The sequence below is a fragment of the Balaenoptera acutorostrata genome, chromosome 9 (genome assembly GCF_949987535.1).
Source record: "Balaenoptera acutorostrata chromosome 9, mBalAcu1.1, whole genome shotgun sequence".
NCBI lineage: Eukaryota > Metazoa > Chordata > Mammalia > Artiodactyla > Balaenopteridae > Balaenoptera > Balaenoptera acutorostrata.
This window is the reverse complement of record NC_080072.1, coordinates 27,226,951-27,249,108: the sequence shown is the minus strand read 5'-3', so window position 1 is coordinate 27,249,108 and position 22,158 is coordinate 27,226,951. Positions and strand designations below refer to the sequence as shown.

Below are 22,158 nucleotides of genomic sequence, written 5' to 3'. Positions count from 1 at the left end.
GTGTCCCAGAAGAGTCCCCTTAGAATCCCCAGGATTTTGTTTTCATCTCTATAAAGAATCCTACGTCTTTAGAATTTGGAAACTTATCTTAGTATGATTTTATCAGCATCCTTTATCCTATACACTAATAGAAGGCACAATCCTCTGTGCCATGGTCACCTTGTTGGACTCTTCATTTCATGATGAAGAAACTGAAGCCCAGAGTCAGACAGCATTATAAAAATAAAGGCCTGGAACCCAAGACTGCTGACCTCACTCCAGTTCTCTACCCTCTGAGCTACCCTGCCAAAATGACAATTTAAAGAATGACTTCCTAAACAGATTATTCCTTCTCTCTTTCACAATACCATTGGGTCACCTCCCTGCAGATAATTCTATCCATAAGCCAATTCAAACACTCTTAAGCATGTCTCATCATGAACTAGAGCTTCTGCTGGGATGGGGAAAGAGGATTCAGCGGGGCTTTTTTGGGGGGGACGGAGGGCACTGAACTCACTAAAAGACTCAGCAGGACAATCCTGATGATTCAGAATGACTAGAGAATAGTCTTTCTGATTATCTAGTGGTTTTGCTCATATTTATGGAATGAATGAATATGTGGGGCATTGAAATATAATTCCAGCAATTCTACTGAATTTAATTCAATCTTTCTTTCCCTAGTATGTCAAGATCATAATGAATATGGATTACCACTCTGGAGAATTCAACTGATGAAGAACAGGGGTTGGCAATCTTCCCTTTGGTGTATTTTTGGTAAATTGCTGACCCTGATGTAGAAGGTGAGGTTGACCAAGCTGGTTCCTCTCTTTCTCTCTCCTTTAAAAGTAAATCCCTCATATCGGTTTGCTTATCTTTCACTTATCCCTTTCTCATAAAAATATCTTGAGGAATGTACACACACACCCAAGTCAAGTTATTTGATCTCTGGTCGACTGGAACATAGTTACCCAATCAGTAGGACCATCACACAGAGGATATGTCTTAAACTTTTCCGTTGAATTCTCAGTTAACGAGACTGAAGACCTGCCATGGGGCACTTGATTCTTTTTACTTCATTTAGGAACATGAATGCTGAAGCCAAGAGGCAGAAACCAGCCAACTGACACAACGCAACTAGACACAGAACATCTTAGTGGTGGGTTCAAGAAAAATAAGGTCAATTAAAAAATTTTTTAATTCAATGTCCAATTACAATTTAATACATTTTTTGAGCAGGCAACAAATTAAAACACAAAGAACTGTAAGCAGAGAAACATGTCAGGTAAATTACAAAACAGAGGCTTTTCAGTGAAACTATTTGTTAACTTAGTGCTTTTCAACTCAAGGTAATATTTTTAAATTTTCAAGTTATTTGTAAAGTCACAAATCAAGATTTATCTACATTCAGGTAGGTTCTGCTGGCTCATGTCCAAAAGGCTTGGTCCTCTGGGGAGAAGTATTCCTTGCTCTTTCTTCAAGTACTTATTAACACCTTTTACTTGTCAGGAATTATGCCAGGTATGGCGGCTATGAAGGACTAAGACACAACCCCCATCCTGTGGGGACTGACATGGAGACTAAATGCTCACACATTTTCTCATGCTCGCCATCATTTTCCTTCTTACAGTGCCACCAATCTGAACTTTATAATAATCATACGGTTTCTCTACAGGGTTTCTGTACACTCGATAATGATCCTTAATTCAGTTCACCCAACCTCTCAAAAATCCTGCTGTGTTTTCTTTTTCCTTGCTTTTTCTATATATATTTTTTAAATTTTTATTTATTTTTTATTTTTGTCTGCGTTGGGTCCTCATTGCTGCGTGCGGGCTTTCTCTAGTTGCAGCAAGTGGGGGCTACTCTGTTGCGGTGCGCGATCTTCTTATTGTGGTAGCTTCTCTCCTTGTGGAGCACAGGCTCTAGGCACGTGGGCTTCAGTAGTTGTGGCACGTGGGCTCAGTAGTTGTGGCACACCGGCTTAGTTGCTCCATGGCATGTGGGATCTTCCCGGACCAGGACTCGAACCTGTGTCCCCTGCATCAGCAGGTGGATTCTTAACCACTGCACCACCAGGGAAGCCCTCTTTTTCCTTTCTTTAACTTGTTTTTTTCCTGGGTTCTTTCTTCGGTGTCAGCTGTCGCTCTGACACAATGAAGAGCTAAACGGAGAAGGGTCTGATTCCCCACACTGGGCTCATGGGTAAAGATTTTGTTATGTACTATCTTTCCCAAATTTGCTGTAGCCCATTTATCCCTAGATTGTTTCCTTTCATATTAATAAACCATCATTATTATTTGCTGAAGCATTATTTGTTAATGTTAAGGGGAAAAACACAGCAGTTACCTATATCTCCACCCATAGAAATGGGGCTAAATAAACTATGGTATATCCATACAAAGGAATCCTCTCCATGCTTTAAAAAAAATGAGAGGTCTCTAAAAAAGTTGAACTCCTAAAAGCAGAGATTAAAACGGTGGTTGGAGGAAATGGGGAGATACTCATCAAGGGGTACAAAGGTTCAGTTATGCACCATGCATAAGTTCTGGAGAGCTAATGGACAGCATAGTGACTCTGGTTACTAATACTGTGTTGTATTCTTGAAATTTACTGAGAGAGTAGAGCTTTTTACCACATACGAAAATGTAGCTGTTTAAGGTAATGGATATGTTAATTAGCTTGATTTTGGTAACCATGTCACAATGTGTGTGTGTGTATGTGTGTGTATATATATATATATATAAATATACCAAGTCATCCTGTGGAGCACCTCAAATATATACAATTCTTATTCATCAAGTATATCTCAATAAAGCTGGGGGCAGGGAATGAGAGGTCTGTGTGAGCAAGTATCTATGATACATTGTAAAGTTAAACAAATAGGCAAGTTGCAAAACTCTCTGTGTTATGAGACTCCATTTAAAAACACATATGTGAATCCATATGACATGCATCTGAAATACACACACACATAGTATTTAAATGGAAAACATTTTAGGGGACACAGAGTACATGTCTGGGAGCTAGGGGAGTTTAGTGAGTGAGTTAGGGGAGGAGCAAACGAAAGAGGGAATGTCACTTTCTCATTCTACACTTCTCTATTATTTTGACAATGAATAAATATACTTTTGTAATAACTAAATAAATAAATAGAAAGGAGAAATGTATTATTTTCCTAGACATTTAAAAACTATATATTCTTCTAGAATCGCATAGCTGTTGAGTTTTCATTCCTTTTGATGATACACTTATCTCCTCCTTTGTAGCTTCGGGGAATTAAGGCCCCAGGTGGACCAATGTGTGCCCTTGCTTCCCTATCTGCCCCTTCTGCAGGTTCTCCAGCCCCTGGGATAATGAGCTATTCACAACTGCTTGCAGTTTCCAGGCCACCTGCCAGCTTTGTAACCATTCTGCACTTGTCTTTTGCAACCAATGTCATTTTAAATCTTCACAGTGCATCTCCTGCAGACCTCTGCAGCATTCCTGGGGTAGACAGGGTGTTAGCAATATTCCTTTGGGCTCAGCAGAGTGAACAATCTGCCCTCCGTATCCACGGATGGGAAACCTCTGGATAGCTCCAGCTGACTCTCTTCACTGTCATACGCCATTTTATATCAGGGACTTGAGCATCTGCAGATTTTGGTATCTGCGGGGGCTCCTGGAACCAATTCCCCGCAGATACTGAGGCACAACTGTATTTCATTCAGGTTTATCATACACTGTTCCTGGAAATCTTGGTCACATCATAGATAGACTTGGCCCTGGAAAATTTATCCACCAGTCCCTGAAAGCAAGCCAGAGGTATTATTCTCATCTCACAGACCGGGAAACTGAGGCATCAAAGATTGACTGGGGCTGCCTAGACCACATGGCAGGTTAAAGGTGATGAGGTGTTGTGGAAAAGGTATTGGGATTAAAACCTAGCATCCCAAGTTCAAGTTCTTGCCACATTATATTTTCTTTAAGCAAAACTTGAACTCCCTGAGCCCCAGTTTCCTTATCAGTAAAATAAGAATTATAATACTTGCCTCCCAGAGTAGTGGTATTACATGAGAGTATATACAATTGCATTTTGTAAAGTACATATTTTATATATAGATATATATATATATATATATGATAGGAGGACAACAAGCAGGAAATTATGTATGAATAGTTAATCTTTGTGGCTGTATATCCAACTAGATTTTTGTTTGTTTAGTTTTCTTTTGCCCAAAATAGAAATTTAAAAATTTCTTTGAAGCATCTTAGAAGCCATTCCTTTACCTTGAATAGTCTTGTTCTTTAAATTCAAGTGTCTTTTTATACCCGAAGCATTTCTCCAGATGGGTTTTAAAAGGGGCACAAAAGTATCAGTTCCAGGAAGAAGGCAACAACACTCTACCAGAATGCCATGCCAAATTGCATAGCACTCTGAAAGCAGATTAAAGTTGTTTCAAATGCTTCAAAGAGAAGGAAAAATCTAATCCCCCAAGGCTTCCTTTAAATCCATATTCCTTAATTTCAGAAAATTTCCCAAGTCTTTTAAAAGGCCCAAATATCATTTTACAGTTTGGAAATAGTAATGGAGAACATTTCCCAATTTTTTAGAACGTTCTTGTTTCCTTTAAAAAGGGCTCAGTAAAGCTGGGTCTCTCTCATAAAGGAACTGGCCCAAGTGGAAGACAGCCCGCCTGGCTTGAGGGGAGTGGGTGCAGCCATCCCCAGGGCCCTGAGCCTGGAGTCTATGGCTTATGGTTACCTGGAGAATTCCTTAAAGAAGCAGAGTCGGGCATTTTCCCTGTTATTTCTGGGCAAGATTTGCATGTCTGTCATTGTGGGAAGAACGCCCAGTCTCCTCACTATGTAACACTGAAGGAAAGAAAGTTTCCAAATGAGAAGAAAAACAAGCCCCGCTGCAATAGAGGCAAGCAGGACCATTTTCACTGCTTTGGAAAAACTGCTCTTCTTAAGCCATCTTCACCCACCCAGAGAGGCAAACTGTTTTCCTGAAACACTTTTCCTGATTCTTCCCTTGCTGACCTATGAAAACAGTTATAAGAGCCCCAGTTACAACGAGTATTTATTGAGATTAACATGTACCAAGCACTGTGCTAAAGGTCCCACATGCTGTATTTCATTAAATCTGCTCAGTAGCCTTGAAGCAGATACTATAATTAGCCCCATTATACAGATGAGAAAGGTGAGATCTAAAGAGATAACTAAGCAGTCAAATGACACACAGCTACTTAAGTGGTTGAGCAGGGACATAAAACCAGATCTTTCTGGCTCCGAAGTCCAGGTTTAACCAGAGTAAGGCACTGCCTAAATACAGTCCCAAGGCAGTGCAGGGACGGGTCCATGTTGTACACGTCTGTTCTACCTCAGCTCTGGAGTTATTTTAATTACCAATAGCTGGCCTGTGTCCCAGCTAACTGTGCTAAGTGGTTTACATGCCTGGTCTCATTTAATGCTTCCCAGAGATTTAAATGGTATAAACTACCCTGATACTTTCTGCCTCTTCTGTCAGACTCTCTTCTTTTCTCCTGTTTCTTTCTCTCTCCCTCTTCAGCTCTGAGCCATTGAGTGCTTGGGTTGCATTTTCACCTTGCCTTCAGCCTTGCTTAAAATGTAGACTGTGTAGTGAGGAGAGAGATAAGTGCATCTTTTCAGGTGCCTTCCGCTTTAGTTTGAGGGCAAGTTACAAGTGCCCGTCTGCTCTACAACTTCAGGACACCTCCCTGTGGATAGTGCCAGAACGGTGACCTCAGGCCACAGCTTGAACACCGATTGCAAGTAATCCAGCTCCAGAGGTGATAGAGTGACCTCTCTTTAAAAAGGAGATAAAAATAGCTAAGAAACAACACTTAGCTTAGTGCTCTGAAAGGTTGGCATCCTTCCAGGATAGACTTATGTACTTTTTGTACTTGGAGGAAAAAAAGAGATGGGATTTGATCCAAGAATGGTCCTCCAAACGAGAGAAATATGGAGCAAGCAGCTGGAGCAGAGTGGCCAAGTGGTACCACCAGCTGCAGGCCCATTAATTAACATTCCCTGGTATGTAGCAGCTCCAGTGACCTTGATTCTTGTTGAATTCACAGAGATAACTTTTACAGAGCCTCTACTTTTCTCACTGCAGTATATTTATCCAAGGAGTACCTTGCATATTTCCCCCCATCTCTCTGAGCAGTAAATTTATTCTAATTACAAAGAGATATAGTAAAAGCCTGATTGAACGCTTGGCAGTTTATAGAGATTTATTTCTGGGGCTTAAGGGGGGTTTTTAGAGTGTGTGACTAGAGTGGGGTTGAGGGGAGCTGAGGAAAGGAGCCCAAGAGAAAATGTAGATTTAATGGACCTATAAAATGACCCTGCGGTAGATAAATGCTTGTTCCAGAGAAGCTTAAACAGCCTGACCCAAACCAGGGTCTGTGCCAGCCAGTCCGACACAAGGTGTCTGAAGCATTGCATATTTCTCTTTGGGTTTTCAGGTTTCCATATGAAATTTGTTATTCCCCAGGCAGAGGTGAGAGAGCAGGGAAATCTGTTTTCCAGAGGGAAGAAAGCATATTTAACTACAAATTTCTAAGTACTCAAAGCTATGAAAAGAGGAAAAAGTAAACCTCCAGCACCTGCCCTTAAAATCACTTTGCCTTTTCTCTAACTCTCTTGAAGCTCAGTTCTGAATTTTAAGCCTAAGATCCTGGAAGGCAGATCATGAGAGCCTGCCCTTTGTACCAGGATTTCTGCATAAGAACCAGCAGCCTTCCAAAGCCCAGTTATCCCAGGCACTTCCAGCTCATAATGAGACAGAGGGACACTATCGTCTAACAGAGCCTTCTGTTTAGAATAGGCTTTGCATGCACACACTGCTGAACTTTTCCACGAAATCCTTCTAGGCTTTTGATCCCATGAGTGACATTCATCTTTTTTGCAGCTGCTTCACAAGTTTTGCTGAGGATGAATTTTAGGGCTTTCAACTGTTAAATTTGTTATACTGTAAATCTAACCACTACTAAAATGGAGACATTTGTTCTGGGGGAAAAAGCAAAACAGAAAAGGGTCTAAAGTAGGCACTAGGGGGGAGGTAGTTTGGAGAGTGAATGCACTGGCCTCTTTGGACAGAGGCTAAATGGGGATTGGGCCAGTGTTTTTTGGGGTTCCCTGTGTCAGCTTGAATAATGCAATAGCATCAATTATTTTACCAGCAAAGTGAGTTTGTTCATTAATGCCAGAGGAATTGCAACCTGGGATACTGAATTATGGAGGACCACAGGCAAACCCAGGGAACAAGGAAGGGAAACTAGCTTTTATAGGGAAAAGGCGAGACTTGGGAGGACCTGTAATAACCAAGGAGCCATTGGAGGAAGCTGGGAGTCCAAAGTATGGAGGCTTCTCATTGGTTGGACTGCTACAGTCTCGGATTGGCTGGGCTGTCCTTCAGGGAGAGAAGTTTTCTTCTTCCTGTTGGATAGCGCAGTAGGCAACACGTTCCTATGGGAGATGCAGGAGAGGTGTAGGGGTAGTCCCTTCCGGTTTGGAGTAATTGAAGAGGCATGGAGGGCGCAAGAGCTCCCCCTACAGGCCTGTACTGACTAATTTTAGCTGAGGGTTCTTTTAATTCCACACCCGCCCGTTTTCTCTTTTTAGGAACTGGCATAAGGAGACCTTAGGGAAAAAATTTAAACTTTTTGATTGTTTAACACTCACACAGAGAAAACATTTTACCATGTTGTTTTAAAGTTAACACCCAAGTCAAGAAGTATAATATTGTGAATTCTCCCCCCCATCTCACATGCTCCTAGAGATAACCACTATCAGAACTTTTATGGGAATCACTTCTTTGCTTTTTTAAATAATTATTTAGCACCTAAATGTGCATCTACATAGAATATAGCTGAATTTTGTGTGTTGGAACTTCATAAATGGAATTAATGCCTTGTTCTTTTGTGTCTGGCTTCTTTTGCTCAACCTCCTGTTCGTAAGAGTCATCCAGGTTGTATGTAGCTGTAGTTCATATTTATTAAAGCACATTTTTTATCTACCACGTACAGTTGGTGAACATTCTGGTTATTTCTAGTTTGGGGATGTTGATAATGAAGCTGCTGGGAGCATTCTTGTGCATATACACAGGGAGCATGACAATTTGCTCAGCTTGCCTGGTTGATATCAAACAATTCAATCTGAACACATCTTGAATCACGGTTAGTCCTAGTTTTACAGGCAAAATGGGCAAGATTTGTCACTTGTTCATTCAATAAACACAAACCAAACTTCTAGTGTAGGAATAGAAAATATAAGACACAGGCTGCCTCTCCTCTCTTCTGTGCTCAGAGCAGACATTACTAGTTCATAAGAGTGTGCTTTCCTGTTAAGTCTGGACGTGACTTCAGAATCGTTTGCAACGTGGTGCTCAAGGCAGCCACTGGTAAGGATTAGAGATGAGGGGTGTGATGGTTAATTTTCTGTGTCAACTTGGTTAGGCCACAGTACCCAGATATTTGGTCAACATTATTCTAGATGTTTCTGTGAAGGTATTGTTTTAATTGAGATTAACACTTAAATACTTGAGTAAAGCAGATAACCCTCTATAATGTGAGTGGGTTTCTGCCACTGAGTTGAAGTCCTCAGTAGAAAAAAGACTGACCTTTCCCAAGGAAGAGGGAATTCTGCCACCAGACTGCCTTTGGACTCAAACTGCACCTCTTCTCTGGGTCTCTAGCCTACGGCCTACCACCCCTGCAGATTTTGGACTTGCCAGCCTCCACAATCATGTGAGCCAATTCCTTGCAGTTTCTCTCTGTGTATATATAGACATCTTTTTGGTTCTCTCTGGAGAACACTGACTAATACCGGTGGCGTACTATTTGCATAGGGTCGCCTGGTGGCACAGGAACAGAAAGCCTCTCGAGCTAATTTAAATAAAGGAGATTTACTGTTGATAGAGTGGAACTTCTTAGCATCAAATACCAGGAAATACTTTTAATATTCAGGATTACCCCCTCAAAACCAATTCATTATAACACTACTTATGTCTGAGATATTTTCCAAAATAAAATTGCAGTGGGTGTCCCAGTTTTTGAGTGTCATCAGTTGCTGTCAGCCAATGAGATCTAGAGCAAAGAAACCATTCTGAGTGTTCTTAACACGCGGTGCCGCGGCTGCTTCCAGTTGGTGAGCTGAGTTGAAAGCGTCCTGATGTGTATGTTGTTTATTCTGCTCTGGGCTCCCTTTCTGCCATTGCTTTTGTGTTCTGGCAAACAGTATGACTCAGACTGGCTGACCAAAGGAGCATAGGTGATAATATTGGACCTACTGTAAAGAAAAGGAAGAGTATCGTGCTAGATGTTAGAACACAGGTTTTCCAGAGGCTATAGATTCTCCAAGTTGGGAAGTCCACTTATAAATAATACTTATATTACAAAGTGCTAAGTTCTGTAACAGCGAGGTGTACAAGTGTAATGGAAGTAAAATAACCATAGGTTGGGGCATCGAAGTGTGGGTAGAAGCTCACCAGAAGAAAGGGTGTAGAGAGGAAAAGGAAAAGGAAACAACGTTAGCAAAGGTATGGGGAGATGAGGGAACACATACTACTCCTTGGCTGCCTGGCTACAGCAGCACCTTCCTTTTGTGTTTTGATTTCTCCCAAGGAGCAACAGGGAGGCTCCAAGAGAGAACTTCAGGTGCTCTGGTGAACTTCAGGTGAACTTCAAGCCTCCTGTTATTTTCCACATCTATGGGGAATGTGTCCACATGTTTTGAAGCCAGGGAAAATATTACTTTACAGTAAACAGAGAAAAGGTTTAGAGGAGGTTAGAAAATGGAAAACTGGAGCACAGAGTCAGTGATAAGAAGACAGTTTTATATGGCGCATAGCAATTGCTTCTGGAGTCATTAGGAGTAATATTTATAATCAGGATAAGCTAATGCTTTGGATGAGTTCCTGTGATTCTTCTGTTTCTGAGAAGCCAGATTACCTCTGGCTCCTGCAGACCTGCAAGAGACTTGTCCTCGCATGGAAGAGACCTGAGAGTAGGAATGACATTCAAAACATTTAACCAGTGGATAGTAGATACCCGACCAGTTGGAGACGACTGGGATGGCTGGACCCAGTGCATATAGGCTGAACTCCAGCCCTCTCTTAGGGACCGTTAAACCCAACACTTGTTCACTGAAGAGATTGAAGGATTTACCTGAGACCATGTGGTGGTGGCAGAGCTAGGAGTGGAACGCAAGCCTTCCGTGTTCACCCTCTAACTACCTCCGCTGCAGCCGTGGCCTCAAAGCCCCGGTAAGGCAAGTGGGGTGCCCTGTTGGTTTACCATAGATTCTACTCACACCCAAGGCTGTCCGTGGGGAGGATACAGCTCTCATTCTGTTCATGAGTAACATGCTGAAAATTCTTTATCCATTAGTAAATAAATACCTCCTATTTATTTGCAAATATAACTTATTTGCAAATACAGTGTATTACATAACATACTATAAAGGATGCAGGAAAATAGTCAGTTAAAAAGAAAGCTGCCTGACAAGTGTGCAAGATGTCACTTATTTTCCTTAAATCAACATAGTTCCGACTCCAAGTCCTCATCCTGCCAAGCTTGTGAGAAAGGTAACAGCCTCCCTCTCTGCAGTCCATAGGCTCATGCAGAAGTCCAGGGGTCTTATACAACACCAAGGCCCTGCCTTATCACCATCATTCACTTACTTAACAAATATTTACTGAACACCTACCAGCTGCCAAGGCCTGCTCTAGGAGCTGATAAGTAGCGATGTGCAAAAGAGGTCAAACCCCTGCCGTCTGTTCCAGGCTGAGCAGGTACACCTGGGGCCCAGGAGGGACTCTGGCGAGGCTGGGATTGGGCCTCGCTGGGAGCATGAGCAGCCGCTCCCCACTAGATGCTGCCCATCCAGGCAGTGCCAGGAGGCAGGGGGCATACCCCCTCGAGATGATCCTGCACTCTTTCCTGACAGGCAATGTCTTCTCCCAGACTCATCACTTCTCAAAGGCAGCTTCCCTTTGCCCTCTTTCTCCAGAGCTCACTTCATAGTCCCTCAAGGTATAAAACTTTTTTTTAAAGAAAATAAATGCTATGTTTATTTCTTGTTATAACACAAATGTACCAGAATCCTCAGAACAAAATGATTTGTAGTTAATCCAAGTTTTTTTTTAATTGTGGTAAAAAGCACATAACATAAAATTTACCATCTTATCCATTTTTAATTGAAGTGTATTATTATATTATAATATTCTTTTTAAGTCTTTATGTTTGAGAGCTTCATAATAATATTTTTAAAAATTAGTTACCAAATCTATATAAGAACATAAGAATGTTTATAATATTAGGTGAAAAAAACATGTAGTAATTGTTAATGACGTTCACTGTTATTTTCAGTTCTCTTCCTTCCTAAGCACTTCCTTGGAGTTAGGTGTGGCCCTAGGACTTGCCTTGGCTAATTAAAAGTGAATGAAACTGTTGTGTGTCACTTCCAGATGGAAGCCCTTAACAGCCAGAGTATGATTCACTGTATTTTCTCTCCCCTGTTACAGGACTGATGTTCTTCCAATAGTCAAAGCTCCATCAGCCTGAATCCCTGAGTAAGAATCACACAGAGCGGAGGCCCTGCTGACCTGGGATGAATGTGTAGCATAAATGGGAAATAAACCTTTGTTTTTCTAAGCCACTGGAGGTTGTTTGTTGCTGCAGCATAAGGTAACCCATTCTGACTGGTTCAAAGCAGGAGGTAGCTTCTGGCAGTATAGATAACTAGATACTCAGAAGGCCTTCCAACTACAAGAGAACTGGATCACTTTTTTGGCCATGCGGCTTGCGGGATCTCAGTTCCCCAACCAGGGACTGAACCCAGGCCACGGCATGAAAGCACAGAGTCCTAACCACTGGACCACCAGGGAATTCCCTGGATCACTTTTTAAATGGGCTGTTGGGCTTGTAAGTAGTAAAGTAATTGTCTAGGACAGCTCTTATCCTCAAATATGAGCTGAAACCAGAACTGGGAGCCAAGAGTGCTAAGAAAATAAGAAAACTGGGTTGTCCTAAGAGCCAGTGCCATTGTAGCACGGTATGAACTCTAAAGCATCAGAAAGTGGGGAAGCCAAAGGTCTGCCACTTCTGCGTTAGGCCAGGACACTCCGAAAGGGGTGAAGTGTCTCAGGCTGGTGTTTTCCTTCTGCTCCCAGCAGAAGCAAATACAAATCTTCATAGTAGGCCATTAAGAGCCATCAAATTTGAGTTCAAATCTAAGAACACGGAAGGAGGCAAACCACCAAGAGAGAGTGAGTTGATGGAAAAACAAGCATCTAGTTTAGACCCCAAGAACTTTGGATATATATTTTCATTTACAAAAGTGTATAGCTCAATTATTAAGTGCTAGGCACTATTGTAAAGTTTTTTCTCCCCCAATTTTAACTTATTTAATTCCCATAACAACTCTGTGAAGCAAGTACTATTGTTATCCCCATTTTATAAAGGAAAAAAACTGAGGGACAGAGAGATTAAGTAATTTGTTCCAGGTCAACATTTCTTAAGTGGTAGAACTACAATTTGGATTCAGGCAGTTGGTTCTAGAGTATGCACTCTTCATCTCTACATTTTGTTGACTTTCTAACATAGAATATCTATGTGTGACAAATTTTTTTTAAATTAATTTATTTATTTATTTTTGGCTGTGTTGCGTCTTCGTTTCTGTGCGAGGGCTCTCTCCAGTTGCGGCGAGCAGGGGCCACTCTTCATCGCGGTGAGCGGGCCTCTCTTGTTGCGGAGCACAAGCTCCAGACGCGCAGGCTCAGCAGTTGTGGCTCACGGGCCTAGTTGCTCCACGGCATGTGGGATCTTCCCAGACCAGGGCTCGAACCTGCGTCCCCTGCACCGGCAGGCAGACTCTCAACCACTGCACCACTAGGGAAGCCCTATGTGTGACAAATTTAAAGAAATAAGAAAGACTTCCCTGGTGGCACAGTGGTTAAGAATCCACCTGCTAATGCAGGGGACACAGGTTTGAGCCCTGGTCCAGGAAGATCCCACATCCCACATGCCACAGAGCAACTAACCCCGTGCGCCACAACTACTGAAGCCGTTGCACCTAGAGCCCGTGCTCCGCAACAAAGAGAAACCACCGCAATGAGAAGCCCACGCACCGCAACAAAGAGTAGCCCCCACTCGCCACAACTAGAGAAAGCCCGCGCACAGCAATGAAGACCCAACACAGCCAAAAATAAATAAAATAAATTTTTTTAAAAAGTTTTAAAAAAAAAAGGAGTGGAATACCAAAGATAACCAAGGGACAAAGGACCATCAAAGGATGACCAGGTAGATTTGAAAAAGAATAAAAAAGAGACAAAAATAAAATGGTTGAAAATAAACATTTAATAAACATGTTAAATGTCTGAAGAGATACTTAGTGAATTAAAGAAATATCTGAAGAAAACATCCAGAATGTAGCTTAGGAAAAGAAGGAAATGGAAAATATGAAAGAGAAATTTAAAGATATGGAAGACAGAATGAGAACTTCTGATATAAATTTAATTGGAGGTTTGGAAGTAGAGGATAGAGAGAATGGAAGATACATAATATCTGTAGCTGAGAGTTTTTCAGAACCGATGGAAAGACCTAAGCCCACAGATCTAGGAAATACAGCACATCCCTGGAAAGATAAATGAACAAGAAATTTATGCTTTAGACATGTTATAGGGAAACGCCAAAGACACTGAGAAAACCTTAAAAAGCAGCCTGAGAGAAAAGAAAGATCACCTGCAAAGGACTAAGAATTAGACTGTCAGGCTTATCAAAAGTAATTGTGGATGCAGGGTGTCTGTGAAATAATTATTCAAAGTGTTGAAGGGAAATAACTGTCCATTGCACATCCAGAAAAGCTACACTTCATAAGTAAGAGTAAAATAAAGTCATTTTCAGCTAAACAAAAGTCAGCAGACATTTACTAAAGGAGTTCACATCCATCTTTCAAGATTCATCTCAAATGCTGTTTCTTCCATGGAACTCTGACCTTTGAATCCCCATAGCATTTTATTTGAGGCTTTCTCATGACACTTCCCAAATTCAGACATAGACTGAAGTTATTTGTGCCTTTTCATAACACGCTGTCGCCCCTGCCACCGCTCTTACCCCACGCCCACCACCAATAAACGCCCCAGGAACTCTTTGGTGTCTAACTCACTTTAACTCTTTGTATAGCTCCTATCATGATACTTGCATGAAGTAGGTGCATGATAAGTATTTGCTGAAGCCTACTGGTCAGCCTTCTCCTATGGGTTTCATAGACCATCAGTTCCAAAATATGCTCCCTTCAAAAGGGGTTTTATGAAACTGGTATAGACGGTCTTATTTACAAAGCAGAAATAGAGACACAGGCATAGAAAACAAACGTACAGATACCAAGGGGGAAAGGGGGGGGTGGGAGGAATTAGGAGATTGGGGTTGACATATATACACTATTGATACTATGTCTACAATAGATAACTAATGAGAACCTACTGTATAGCACAGGGAACTCTACTCAGTGCTCTGTGGTGACCTAAATGAGAAGGAAATCCAAAAAAGAGGGGCTATTTGTATACATATAGCTGACTCACTTTGCTGTACAGCATAAACTAACACAGTATTGTAAAGAAACTATACTCCAATAAAAAAAAAAGGGGGGGGTGGCGTTATGGCCAAACCCTCTTCCAAATGCTGAGATCCACAGTTTAATTGTTTTAAGCCCACATTTCCCCCAATTTTTTGCCCACAGAACAACTCCTTCCACTCTACTCCATGAATATCCCAAGAGACTGGTGTTTCTAAGAATACCTTTTGCAAAAGTACTGCAGAAGGCAATCACTTATTTGAGTGTCCAAAGCCTGAAGTCAACATCTTGGATCCTGGTTCTATTCACAGCTAATCATATAATTAGTTCTAAGTCATTTATCCTCAGGTTCCTTATTTGTGACATCATTAGCAGGTGACCCCTTCTAACTCTAAAATTCTATGAATTAAAGGGCATTGCCTTAGATCCTTTTTGACCTACCTCCTAGAGTAATGGAAATAAAATCAAAAATAAATGGGACCTAATGAAACTTAAAAGCTTTTGCACAGCAAAGGAAACCATAAGCAAGATGAAAAGTCAACCCACAGAATGGGAGAAAATATTTGCAAAGAAGCAACTGACAAAGGATTAATCTCCAAAATATACAAGCAGCTCATGCAGCTCAATATCAAAAAAACAAACAACCCAATCCAAAAATGCACAGAAGACCTAAATAGACATTTCTCCAAAGTGGACATACAGATTGCCAACAAACACATGAAAAGATGCTCAACATCACTAATCATTAGAGAAATGCAAATCAAAACCACAATGAGGTATCACCTCACACTTGTCAGAATGGCCATCATCAAAAAATCTACAAGCAATAAATGCTGGAGAGGGTGTGGAGAAAAGGGAACCCTCTTGCACTGTTGGTGGGAGTGTAGATTGATACAGCCACTATGGAGAACAGTATGGAGGTTCCTTAAAAAACTAAAAAATAGAACTACCATATGACCCAGCAATCCCACTACTGGGCATATACCCTGAGAAAACCATAATTCAGAAAGAGTCATGTACCACAGTGTTCACTGCAGCACTATTTACAATAGCCAGGACATGGAACCAACCTAAATGTTCATTGACAGATGAATGGATAAATATGTGGCACATGTATACAATGGAATATTACTCAGCCATAAAAAGGAATGAAACTGAGTTATTTGTAGTGAGGTGGATGGACCTAGAGTCTGTCATACAGAAGTAAGTCAGAAATAGAAAAACAAATGCCGTATGCTAACACACATATACGGAATCTAAAAAAACGGTACTGATGAACCTAGTGGCAGGGCAGGAACAAAGACGCAGATGTAGAGAATGGACTTGAGGACACAGGGTGGGGAGGGGAAGCTGGGATGAAGTGAGAGAGTGGCATGGACATATATACACTACCAGATGTAAAATAGGTAGCTAGTGGGAAGCAGCCACATAGCACAGGGAGATCAGCTCGGTGCTTTGTGACCACCTAGAGGGGTGGGAGAGGGAGTGTGGGAGGGAGGCTGAAGGGGGAGGGGTTATGGGGATATATGTATATATATAGCTGATTCACTTTGTTGTACAGCAGAAACTAACCCAACAATGTAAAGCAATTATAAAAAAATAAAGTGCATTGCCTCTTATAGTCAGTCAGTCAGTCATTCTACACATATAAATTCCTACCATATGGCAGTGTGCAAAGTCCTGGGCATAGCGTGGTGAACGAGATAGGCATAGTCACTGCTTTCATGGAGCTGCAAGTTGAGAATGATTTTCTAGAGCTCACTATTAGAACAATGACTTCCAGACTCAAATGTCTTCTAGTTAAAAATTGGGAATTTACTGTTTCATGTATTATGTGTATCAGGTTGTGGAGTAAATCTTTAGAATCTGAACGTATGGTCTAACTAGGCTTATGATTCTATTTCACCTAGGAGCTCCATTGTAAGCAACGAGAATTGAACACGTCAAAAATTGAAAACTAGGTGTATCTAGTTTTTAAGTCTTCATCTTTAACTTTCCTTGTAATGGCTCAATCCTCTGTAGTTTAAAAAGCAAATTTTGATGGTACAGCATCAACTGAGCACTTTTGTGAGTAGACACTGTTCTAAGCACTTCATACGTCATCCAGCTGGTGAAACTAGGCTTTGACCCCAGGAAGTATGGATTTGCCATCTGTGCTCTGAACCTCAACTCTAAACTGCCACTATGCCTAATTGTCAAACACTGTTCAGTAGGTTTTCTGCTGGAAGTTTAAGGGTTAACATCTCTGAAGAGCTGAACAATCATATGGGATTTTTAAATGTCTAACTCCAGCCAGGTAGTGTACTGAGGGGGTAATGAAAAATTAACAGCTTTTTTTTTTTTTTCTTTTTGACTAAGCACTAATCTTCGTGGTTATGGATGTATCCATGTGCCAGAGAATATTGAGATAATAAGTTAACATAAAATTGGTGATACAGTTTTAAACCTGACAGCTCCATGTGTCTGATATGTTTTCTGAAAGTAATTTTAAGATAAGGCTCCACTCTCAAATCTAAAATTCTTTCTTCAAAGATTGCCAGCACCACACAGTATTTGTCATTGTATCAATTATATAGAGAAAAACTACAGTGCTAGGAGTAGAGGACAGTTTTAATCATAAAATAGTAAAATAACAAAATATAATCAATGAAATGCGAACCACACAATGTCAGTGAGAATTCTTGGCATTTAGTTTTAGAAGCCATTTTGCATGGAAATGAATAAAATATAAACACAGTACTTTATCTAGGATAGGACAAGAAACTTCAAGATTGTAGTGTGCATTAAGATAACATTCCAAACCTATCCTTTCAAATTTTCAGCCAAGAATTTGTTTTTATAATTTCTTTGCAGTTGGCAAACAGCTAGCCTCTACTTGAGAATATCAATTTTCAGGCTTATGGTCCCAATCCCATTGTGTGTAACTGTTAACTTGCTGTGTGACCTTGACTAAATCACTCCCCGCCAACCCAACCCAAATGGAGGAGTGGGATCTCTCAGGCCCCTTCTGGTTTTAAAATTCTGTAGTTCTAGCCTATGGATCATGACATAAACACCATAAAAAATGCTTGCTAGAAGATTGGATTTTTTAAAATTTGTGCTATTTAAGCATTTTCAAATGACCACTCTTATAGCCAGCTGTACAGACCATAAACCACGGCAGCCAGTTCCTATGGGTGATTTACTTGGTTTTGATGCTGGTTAGCAGCAGCTGTGCTGTCTCAAGTCACCAAGCACCTTCTGTAGTTCACAGAAACAGTCCATCCACATGCTTCCTGGACTCCCCAACACGAACGGGCGCTGAGAGATTCTGGGCAAAAGAAGTAGGATCACAACCGCCATGGGCCATCAGATGGCCTTGAACACCCTCCAAAGATGGAGGCGGTGTGGACCCCTTGATCCACTGCTTAGATCCCCGCCTCGAGACTGAAGTGCTTATGCCTCCAGCTGCTGGGAGTGTTGGCTACTGATGGTTCTTCAGCAGAGACCCTCTCTGGAGATAGCCTTTGGCTGAAGAGAGCTGCTTTGCCGAAACCCACACCCCTGTTGGGGGCAGGCTACATGCAAGGACTGCAGATTCCACTAACAGGCCAACCCCTTGCCCCAGTGGGGTCCAACTCTGAAGGGCCAGGCCAGTACTGGAGCTCTGGTAGGGTGGCCTTTCATCCTGTAGGGTGATGCACGTGTGCTGCATCACAGAGCACCTTCTCCCTTGGCCCACAGGTGTCGCCCCCGAGCACTGCCCTTAAGCTTCCGGCACCAAGATCTCTGTCTCAGAGTCGGCATCAGGAATCAGAACCTGCCACAGAGACTTACAGACCTGAGTTTGAATTATATCTGCTTAACTCTGGGTCCAGGAATAAATGTCCTCTCCAGTGAAATGGAATAATAACTACTCATAGAATTGTTTATTATATGAATATGAGGAAATGAATCCAAAGCACGTAGTGGATGATTAGTAGCAACAATTTAACATTTATCAAGCATTTATTATATGCCCGGTGCTGTTTTATGTACTTCACCACATAAGAACTCTATGAGGAAGATAATATCCCTATTGTACAGATGAGACAGCTGTGGCACAGAGAAGTTAAATAATTTCTCCAACGTTACACAGCTAATAAAAGTCAAGAATTCAAACCCACGCTGCTTGACTGCAGAAATAGCATTCTTAGCTTAAAAACTCTGCTGCTTCCCACTGAGAAAGGAAAATTGTTTAAATATTTGGATGATGGTAAACAAAAGCCTAGTAATGTCACCTGATTCCAGAAGTATCTTTGAAACAAAACAGTTAGAAAACATTTACAAAGAATTTCTGTACTCCTATTGTTTATATTTTTGTGTTGCTATAGATTGTTTATTTTTGCTTCAGATCAACCCTTTTTCATCAAGAGAATGGATGAAACAGTTGGAGGGTAGGAGACCTAATCTGATGTGATAGTGGTTGTTCCACAAGATAATATCTTTTTGCTATTTGTTTCTATTTTAATGAAACATGTGCTGAGTTTCTATTTTAATGAAATGTGCTAAGTACAAGGTCAAAGAATAAATAAAACAATGACATGTTTCGTTGTTAGCTAGTAATTTTGTATACTAATAAGGTTTAGGTTATATCATATTTCCTACAATTTAAAATATCTCCCTCACCTGGGTCCTTATAATGGAAGTACATTATAACAGAGAAGAGCACTATGACAAAGACCCCTACTAGGCCCCTTCTGACCCCTCATTGGCAGTTTACACTTGTACTCACTTCAGAGTATTTATCTGTTAGCATCCGATGGAAAGCATTTGTTTCACATTTCACTTATAATCCGAAGGAATTTATACCATAATTTTTATCTCAGGGGATAATGTGTTAACAGTGCTTGTTTGGATCCCCGTTATACTTTTAAGGTCAGGAAAGTCTCTTTTGCTTTTTAAGGCACAAGTCTGTTAAAGTTTTTATGATTTGCCAGCAAAGTGGTTTTTCATCTTCTGCTATTTGATAACTAAGGTATAAGAGAGTTCCTTCTACACCAAATAAATTAAACATCTAAATAATTTATAGCTCCAGGTACGTTTGCCAGACTAGCATAACTGAATAAAGCCAACAGATTAAATGTTCCCTTGGCAATCAACAAGGGTATGATATACAGCACCTGGGCTGCCCCATTGGGTCTCATTATTAAATCACAGGCAAGAGCTCAGAATCCCAGGGTCCCGAGTGACAGGTAGAAGCAGACTTTGGGAGGAGGTTTTGCTCCTCCCAGGTATCATAGCAGTCATTACTCCTGATCTTTGGAAGTGGAAAACTCTTAGTACAATGGAGATAGAGAGAGAAAGAGAAGGGCAGAGGCAGAGAGGAAGAGAGACAGAGACTGCATGTTTCAATGAAGAAAGACTCTAGTTACTTATATATCACTAAGTTGGGAATTCATCAACATAACACTGTGTATTTGCACAATCTCAGAGCAAAAGTTGAAAAGAGTTAGGGAATATTTTGTATATGGGACCACCGTTTATCACTGTCAAGGGTCAGAACAAGAACTAGCTTCAAAAATAGACTACATTTCCCTCTTTCTACTCTCCAGGTTTTGACCAGCACCTGCCTTTGTGTAGGGAAGGAAGGTTTGGTTTCCAGAGCTGATGGCAATGTTTCCAGAGAAACATTAGAACTCAGGATTTAGGGAGTTACGTGTAATATCCAGTCTACCTCCTGGAAAAGTTTTATGTGCCAGAAACCAGTCATCGGCTCTTTAACAAAGGGAATTTATTAATTAAAATGTGGTTTTAAATTTGCACGTTTAATGATGGGAGGGTCCAGATGATCAGTAGAAAGAAGAGGTGGGAGGCAGCAAATATATATTTAGTCAGTGGAGAGCCCACTTTTAGATCCTATTCTCTGCACCAGGCAGACAAGCAGAGTACCACTTAAGACAACAGCAATGTCAACAACTTCTCTCCCCTCTTGAAAGGACTTATGGAAATCTAAGTGCCATAAGGAAAATATGGAAGGTAGAACTAAGCTTGTACTTCTTAACTATTGTTGGCACAGCTTCTCTGAAGACGAATGGGATAGAGGAAAAGAAAAAACCAAAACATTCCCAGTTTATTGTATACTGACACCTCTAGCAGTTACCTGATGTCTGATCCTGTGATAGTCCCCTTGGGAGGGGAGAGAATCGGAGGGAGCAAGGATAAGGGTAGTGGGGCAATGATTTAGAGTGCCTAACCTCCTAAGTATCTGAATTTAAAGTAAAACCATTAAATTGGGTTCATTGCTGAATTTTCATGGGGTACACTAATTTTTCATTTTCATTTAGGAAGAAAGGGTGAAAGAGAAGCTTCCCATGCCTGGTTTATGAACGTGGCCTTGAAAATGTCCACAGAACTATTGTTGTCTTGTTGAGTCTGCAGCCAGGAAGGCAGAAATCACTGCAGCAAAGCAGGTGTGAACGTCCCCCTACTTCAGAGGCAGCTCTCTTTGAAGCTGGAAAATCAAGGACGCTGGTACCTTCAAGGAAACAAGGATATAATTATCACAACACCCAACTGGCCGGTGACCTTCCATTCCTCAGGCCTGCCCTACTCCCTTCACTGGCAGCAGCCCAGGTCCTCACAGACTGAGCTCTGTCCCAGATCGCTCAGCCAGAGGAACAGCCCACTCCCTCACCCTTTGAAAGTGTTCTTAATCTCTTTCTACTGCGCTGCTCTTGCTGACATAAATCCGCCAGCCCAGGGGGCCTCTGAGCCCCCCACAGAGGGAGGCCCTTCAGGCCAAGCGGAGTCTGAGCAGCGAAGGCGTAGAATTTATGCTTCCTCTCACCTGTGCCGTCTGTCTGTGGCCTCTACTCCAGGCTGGTTTTGAAGGTTTGACCAGAACCTCCCAGCTCCTTGCCAAGTCTGCCATCATCACCTCGGTCACAGAAGCAGACTTCTCAAGGCCACTGGAAGCTAATAACAGGGACTCTCAACTTCATTATTATATTTGAAATGTTGAAAGCCAAAGCCTAATAAAATACGTTCAGAAAAACAAAAAGAGCTATAAATTATCATTTGAAAGTAGTGGCTAAAGAACTCATCTACTCAAAATACCTGGGGGCTATTTCTCAATTACAGCAATAATCCAGTATTTGGTTTCCTTCCCTTCACTGTGCGAAAGGCTTGGCTGTGTTCTCTTAGCAGGGATTCTTTTCTGCTTCTAGGATCAAGTGTCTAGAATCAAAAGTTACACAACAGACACTCTCTACCCAACTTTTTCACACACACATACACACACACACAGACACACACACACACACACACCCATACTCCCCACCCAGCCTTGGCCCTAAAGGGTCCACTGAATTGTACTAATTCTTTTTGACCGCAAGAAATTATCCTACATTATCACCAATCAATATTCATTGCAAATTTACCTTTTATTTATTTTAAGATAAGAGTAAAATTCTATTTCCTTCGTTTCACAAAGACTACCTATGTTAAACTGACATATTAATGGAAAAACATAATAATGGAAGCATTATTTCCTGTAAAATCAGAAATAAACTAGAGATGCCCATATCACAGTTATCATTATACAATATTTTGGAAATTCTAGGCCAGTGGACTCTGCTGGTG

General features: G+C 41.2%; 1 long non-coding RNA gene across 6 annotated transcripts in view; it reads left to right on the top strand.

The window, feature by feature from the left end:
• The window catches only part of LOC103002928 (uncharacterized), a 49,255-nt gene extending 27,725 nt beyond the window's left edge, over window positions 1-21,530 (top strand). For all 6 annotated transcript variants that reach the window (XR_009009318.1, XR_009009319.1, XR_009009316.1 and 3 more), the window contains 3 exons: window positions 661-779; window positions 11,507-11,669; window positions 20,862-21,530. This is a non-coding gene — a long non-coding RNA (uncharacterized LOC103002928). The remainder of the gene's footprint in view (window positions 1-660; window positions 780-11,506; window positions 11,670-20,861) is intronic.
• Window positions 21,531-22,158: the final 628 nt, after the last annotated feature.